The sequence below is a fragment of the Limulus polyphemus genome, unplaced genomic scaffold (genome assembly GCF_000517525.1).
Source record: "Limulus polyphemus unplaced genomic scaffold, Limulus_polyphemus-2.1.2 Scaffold2508, whole genome shotgun sequence".
Classification (NCBI taxonomy): Eukaryota; Metazoa; Arthropoda; class Merostomata; order Xiphosura; family Limulidae; genus Limulus; species Limulus polyphemus.
The window spans coordinates 69,982-77,292 of NW_013668118.1; the positions used below are offsets into that span (position 1 = coordinate 69,982).

The 7,311-nt window shown below is 32.3% G+C and overlaps 1 pseudogene; it reads right to left on the reverse strand.

The window, feature by feature from the left end:
• The window catches only part of LOC106467150, a 66,005-nt pseudogene that overhangs the window by 21,437 nt on the left and 37,257 nt on the right, over nt 1-7,311 (reverse strand).

Consider the following 7,311-nt stretch of genomic DNA (forward strand, 5'->3'; position numbering starts at 1 on the left):
AAGATATACCCAATATATTGAAAGTTATAAGTATTAAACTTATAAAGACTTTAAACAAGTACAAAAGGTCATGTGACTCGGTCAAATTGACCTATCTCGTGTTGAGAGAGTTAAATAGACAAATTTGAAAGTGTAAGTGAAAAGATAAAGACATGAAATTATGCATATAAGAAAAACATGACAATTCTAGTGGATTTCTATAACGAGTTGAAAGGTCTGTACATATTTCCACTTATTAATTTCAAACATTTCATTGCACTGAATGTTGATGATAATAGATACTTGGTGATTTAGTACAGAAAATGGAAAATAAGATAAATATATTTACCTTAAAAAACATTTCATATTCATTTATGATATTCTAGAGATTATACAGATGAAATGTGAAAACTAAGAAAAAAATTACATAAAAATCACCTTGCAGGTGAATTATTCAGAGTGTGTGAGCAAATAACTACATTAGATAATTTTTTTTTATTAGAAATAGTGGAAAAAAAAATAAAAAGTTTTATTTTTCTGAAACTACATACTTTTAGGAAGGTTCTTGTTAAATTTTAAACATTTTCATCCACTAGTTTTATTTTTGGAATGAAATATGATGAGAGAGACATTATCTACTAAAAAAGATGTGTAGTATTCTACTTAAGCATTTTAAAATTTCAAAAGATAGTGAACATGGAACTGTTAAGTTTAAGTAATTTAGGAAAAGATAAAATCCATCTAATCTGTTAAAGCCATTTTTATTTACGAAGAATATAAATTATCTTATTGAAAAAGTAAGCTCAAATACTGTATGTTTAGTGATATTCAATATACTGTTTAAATGAATCTTATGTTTAGTATTATCATTATCAGTTATTACACATACCCTTTAAAAGCTTTGCTATTCTTTAAAATTTTGAAATTCTCTTATGACAACTAGCAAACCTATTTAGTTTAATCAGAATAATGTTTTAATTATAAATTATTTAATAAAACCATTTTAATAACTTTTACAAGGAATTTACCACTCAAAACTAAAATACACACTGGATTACTGTATTAATCTTACAACCTTGAGTTTGTAAATAAAAGAATGTACCATTTGAAAAAAAAAATGTTTAAGCTACCTGTGACAACTGAGCATTCAGCATGGGATTTTGTTGTTGGACAGAACCCGTAGTCGTGGTGCTTGGAGCAACCCTTTGGTTCCATTGAGGCTGTGGTGAGAGTGCTTGAAGGAGAGGGGATTGAGGTCCTACTCCTGTAACCGGTACAGGAGAAGGAGGATAGGAAGGTAATCTTTGCTGAGAGTAGCTGTTGCTGACTGGTGGGCTTGGACTGGAGAAGGACTGCCGTGAAAGTGATGAGTACGGAGACTGTTGACCTGGAGACACTTGTGACTGATTGGTCTGACCTAATAATGTGACATTGTACCTGGGTGACAGCTGTTGTTCTGGGGCCCCATTGAAATGCTGGAAATTAAATAAGCATTGAACATACCTGTATACCATCTACATATGGAATCTGATATACACATAAGTCAAAAGTCCTGATTTTCACTATTATTGTGAAATAAGTATACAATATTGAAAATCTGCTAACATAGGGTGTTTAGGCATATTGAGATCCATCTGTTACTTGACATGAAGTCATGGTAAAATTAAGATCAACCATATGTTATCTCTGAAACCATTAGTCTGAGGTAAAACATGGCCCTCACTATGCCTAAACACCACACCTTGGCAGATTTTTTATATTCCACACCTACTATACAAGAATAGGAAAAATCAGGACGTTTGACTCACCCTGTATATATCACACTCGAGTGTAATACCTATTAGTTAAATTTATAAGACCCATTAAAAAAATAAAGGGAAAAAAGCACTACTTAGCTTATTAAATGTGTATTGTGACAAGTTACCTAGTGATCGTAAAATGAATTGGTAATTATACTAAAAAGATGTTGTGAGAAGTTACCCAATTGTTTTAAATAAATTTATCTCTCCATTATTCAGCTCCCAATGAAGGAGAGGTCATCTTTAGTGAAATAATTCAGTATTTTCTAATCACTATAAAATTTTGTTAGTAGTTATGTCTTACAAAGTATCCTTTATTATAAAAACTGTTGCAACATGGACGTCACTTCAATGAGTTCTCCAATTGAAGATTTTGGACATGCAACTTTTTTATCCTATGTTCACAAGGTGGGGGTCAAAGTGAACATTCCATCATCTTTGACAAAATGCATTCAACATAATATTATGTACGTGATGTCAGTTATCAACTATTCATTTTACCCTACATTTCGGACTTAGTGATAGTTCGTGGTGTAGGAGAGAAAATACCAGATACAATATACAGGGATACTGTAAAATCTCTTGATACCATTTCGAAAGATCTAGAGTTATGCAAATTCAAAACACAAACTGCATGATAGACAGAATTATTTTTGTTTTTTACATGAACACCTTGCACTTAGAACTGCCAAAGTCTGGATCATACTGACAACATCAATTCACAGATATATCTTGAGTATAAATACTTTTGTAACACAACAGATTTTTCTGTGTACAACAGGTGTACATTTTACTAAAAGCTTGCCACATTACGTGTAGTTACATGTAGTATCTTCAGACTTATAGTCAACATTAGTGAATACAAGTGTAATTTTATCAATTATTGTTTATCGGTCTTGGTTGTTGTGGTGTAATGTAACTGCCTACATTTCAGTTTTGAGAAGTGATCTAAACATGTAATGAAAGCTCTTTCTCTGTGATAAATGCTTAGCCTGGTAATATGTTGCTAGAAGATGTCTGTGAACAACTTCCACTACAATTACAGCAGTGATATTTTTCAAAAGCTTGCTTTATCATTTCACACTTAATTTGAATTATGATGTTGCATATGATAAGAAATGTTTTCATGGAACAACAAGGTGGCTGTGTTTATATCTGGCCTTATAAACTGCTTGAAAAGGGAAATAAAACCATCAAAGGGAAATTAAAAAAAATATATATAATAATAATAATAATAATAAGTGAAACTTTGTGATTAACAATCTAAAAAAATCTGTAGTTGATATCCTACAACAAAGGTAATCATTGTTAATTGTTTTTTAAAAAAATGTATCACAATGAAATCTTTGACTTTTCAAAGCTGTGAATTCACTCAAATATCAACACAAGAAAAAGATTCTATTTTGTGGAAACCACAATTTCTAGTAAGTTCATCTCAAGTCTCAAACAATTTCATCCATTATTTTAGTTTTACATGCAATAAAATGAACCATACAACATGTGCTTCAATTCAATAAACCTAGATAATTGAGAGGTAAAAAAAGGCAAACTTCTTTCTTATTATTCTCTGTATTTTTACAATCTTTGTAGCAAAACATCTCTAAAAAGAGTCACATACATGAAAACTGTTTATAATTCAGAAACAATAGAATTTATAAAAGGGCAAACAAGAACCATTGTTAAGAGCCAAAGCTCCCTATAAATAAGATAAGCAAGTCATAAAACTTAAAGTCATAAGTAACTGTACATTACATACATATTCATACAAGTATGCTAATGTACTTGTTTTTTTTTTACAACTTCCTACTGACAGAATCGAATTTAGTCAATACTTTAGAAGTTTAAAATCAGTGTTATTCTACAACTAACTATCAAAAATAATTTCTTTTACCACAATCAAAGAATTTTTTAATACCTGAAGTGCGACATTGGGAGCGATAGTGTTGTTCAACAAATCTGTCATATTTTCAGTGAAAACTGGAGCTGATGTTGAGGTCAGTGGTTCTGTTACAGGCTGTCGAGACTGTACAACCTGCTGTTGCTGCTGCTGTGCTTGTAAGCGTTTCTGATGATGAAGCATCTTCTGTCGACGTTCTAAGAGTCTGTAGTAAACCTGTTTTGTACAGAAATATGGGGCATTGAAACTTGTTATTAAAATGTACACTCACCAACTGAACAACTTGTACGTAAGCATTTACCTTCATATAGCGTGACAAAATTTATGTCTGTAATGAATAGCACAGATTATTTATCTATCAGTTGAAATGTCATGAAATATAAATTAGTTATTTATTCATCCTCAAGAATGAATCTCTAACCAGTTCTGGATACAATATATAAAAAATCAACAGCTGCTTATTACTAAAGTGGAGACTAAATTGAATTTCATATCTACAAACATAACTAGTAAAAAACAAAACTAGCAACAAAAAATACAACATAATTAACAATTACATGTTTTCTTTATTTAAGTACATTATTTTTTTTCTATGATTAGAATATTCAGATTTAATCTCAAATACCTCCGGTGATATGTTAGAAGTTAACCCTCCTCCAGAACTAGGGTGTTGGGAACCTCCGAGTCTTTGGAAGTTTCCTAGGGCAACACTGTGTTGAAGACCAATATTTCCAGGACTCTGAAGTTGCACTCTATATCCAGGTTGAGCTCCATTGGATGAAGACGACAAAGATACCGTTGGGTAGTTGGTTGTGGAAGAAAAACTGACAATAGGAGTAGGAGAAGTAACAGCTCCTAAAGCCACGCCAGAAGTTTGAGGGTGCAAGGAAGACTTGACAGAATGAGAGGTGGTTGTACTACTGCTGCTAGCCGAAATCTCGTAACTCATCAATTGTTGCTGAATGGCATTAATGGCAAGTTTTTCATGCACATCTTGGACAGTGTTTGCTGGCTGATTGTTTGGAGGTAATCCTCCAGAGGTGGAGGAACCTGATGGTTGTTCAAACACTTCATCCAGTATTTTTCTTATCATGTTATCATCCATTGGTGTTGGTTCCATCTCCTGTTGCATACTCCAAACCTAAACAAAATTAAACTTTCATTTTTACCATAGAAAGTCAAAGGTTAAGAAATCAGTTTTACAGAAAAATATATTTTCAAAGTCAAGCAAGTGATTACTTGAATTCTAGAAAATGTATTGCATGTTTTACATTAATAATCATCCATTTATCAAATAGTTAAGCAACACTTCATAAATAATACACACACAGGAAATTAAATTGATTTTTCTTACAAAAATTACTGCTGTTTTTTTTCAAACAGTTTTATTTGCCAAATAACATACATTCTTGAAACAAATTTTTCACAAAACAGAAAAAATTACAGAGACTAAAACCTAGTTTATAATGTTATAACACTGCTTGTTGAAATATAATTTTCAATAAAGCATTATACCAGTTACATAAATGTTATACACATGGAAAAACATGAAATTTGTTTTTCAATGACCTGAACAAATAAAGGTTAATAACTTCAACTGAATTAAAGTTAATTGTAATGAGGAGAAAACAAGTTTTCTTGCTTAATGAAATGGAAGAATATTTTAGAAGATGTACTGATAGTAATACTAGTATAAACTGGTTTATTATTATGTACATTTTTGTCATAAAACTTATCATTAACATGTTGGTAATTAATTTGAGAAACTGTACTAACTGTATTATCTACAGCAAGAAAGACTAGAAAACACATTTTCTTTATGTAATTTTTATTTACATTTAAAACACAATTATTTGTAAAATACACTGCATGATGCAATATAACTAATATCAGACTTACCCAAGAATAAACACACACATACCTCATCCAGTATCTGTGATAACATGGGGTCTGATGCCTGGCTCTGGGCTGTCAACCCAACTACAGAATCAAATGAACCTACATCTCCAAGCATGTTTGAAAGAGTGATGGTTTTTGCAGGCTGTTGAACCTGGTGGTTTGACAGTTGAAAGTGACTGTATGTGTTTTGTCCCGATTGGCTAGAGCTGGTTACACTTACAGAAGCAGCTGCCAATGCTCTTGTCAACTGAGAGCCATCAGAGCTGTTCAGTATACGACTGAGAAAACCCTGGTGGTGGTGATGAGGTGGAATTCCATGTTGAGATTGTTGAGCAGTCTGTCCTGGAGGAAGATTCAAGGTGGTCACTGGCTGGTGACCGAGAGTAACACGCCCTCTAGAATCTGCAGTAACTACATCTTGGTGAAGCAGGGAGTGGTTTGTGGAGGTGGTTTGAACAGTATTCTGATGTGTTGAGCTACTAGAGCAAGAAGACGTAACAACCACACAAGGTGTCTGAATAAGCTTCTTCTCAAGATTTTTAGGCAGTCGGTCTTGCGGCAGCTGAGACATGATGGAATTCGCAATTGTGGTAGGGACAGACGGCTCTGTCTTAGGTGTCTGAGCCAGCATGGAAGCCAACATAGGATTCTGACCAGCCAGACGTGGCTAAATATATAACAAGCTGAATAAATCAATAGGGCATAAAATGCATTTCAATTTAAAATCTAAAATTCCAACTATTCTTGGATGCAGATTCAGTGAAATTTTAATACTTTTTTGTTTTAAGTTTAGCCATAAAAAATTCCCTAATTAAATTGTAACAAGATACTTGCAAGAAATGCAAATCTAAGACCTAAAAAACAATTAGTTCCAGTTACACATCTTTACTTATAGTTTCAGTTCTAATATATATAGAATTTCTTGTTCTCTGTAGTAATGAAACAAAATTTCATATAACCAATAAAAAAAAGAAGAAGAATCCAAAGCAGGTTGTGAAGTGCAATTTGTTTATGTGACATACACTGTAACAAAAATACCAACAAGACAATTTCATGAAGAGCAAACATTCATGATCACAATATCAATACAAACTAAAACTAGAGGGGCACCCAGTAGAGCACATACCTCTTCCATGCAGCACTGATCACACTTGGCTCTCAAAAAATACAAAAATTTGTCTGTATGTCCATTGTTATCATTGGACACGGACCATTTTTGGCAGGACATTGAGGAACAATATGCTACACATGTCCATCAAAATTTGATCATTTTTAACTGAATTACAGAGCAAAAATAGTGTGAAAAATCTGTCCCCGTGTTAACAAATAGGGATTTTTTTTTATTTCCGTGACCTTAACTTCTACATTGGGTCATATTTGAATGTATACCAAATTTCATTCAAATCCATTCACAGGGGGTGAAAAATAACCTTCGTTGGAGGTAAAAATACAGTGTTAATTACCACAGTACACTAGGGTTTCATTTTTTTGGATAATTGAAATTTTCTTAAGCCTATAAACTTATCTAAGTGGTTTCTGTCAATACGCCAACAAAACAAGAAAGCATTTAAAACTACTATTAATCCCATACAATCATTAAAAATGAAAGAATAAGTATTGTAGTATGAAGTTAAATTAATTCCCTTGAAAATTTCATTCCCTAAAATGCTAAAATCATAAATAATATTCAATGTTAAAATTGGTACACAATTAAAAACATTTTATTTAAGCCTATCT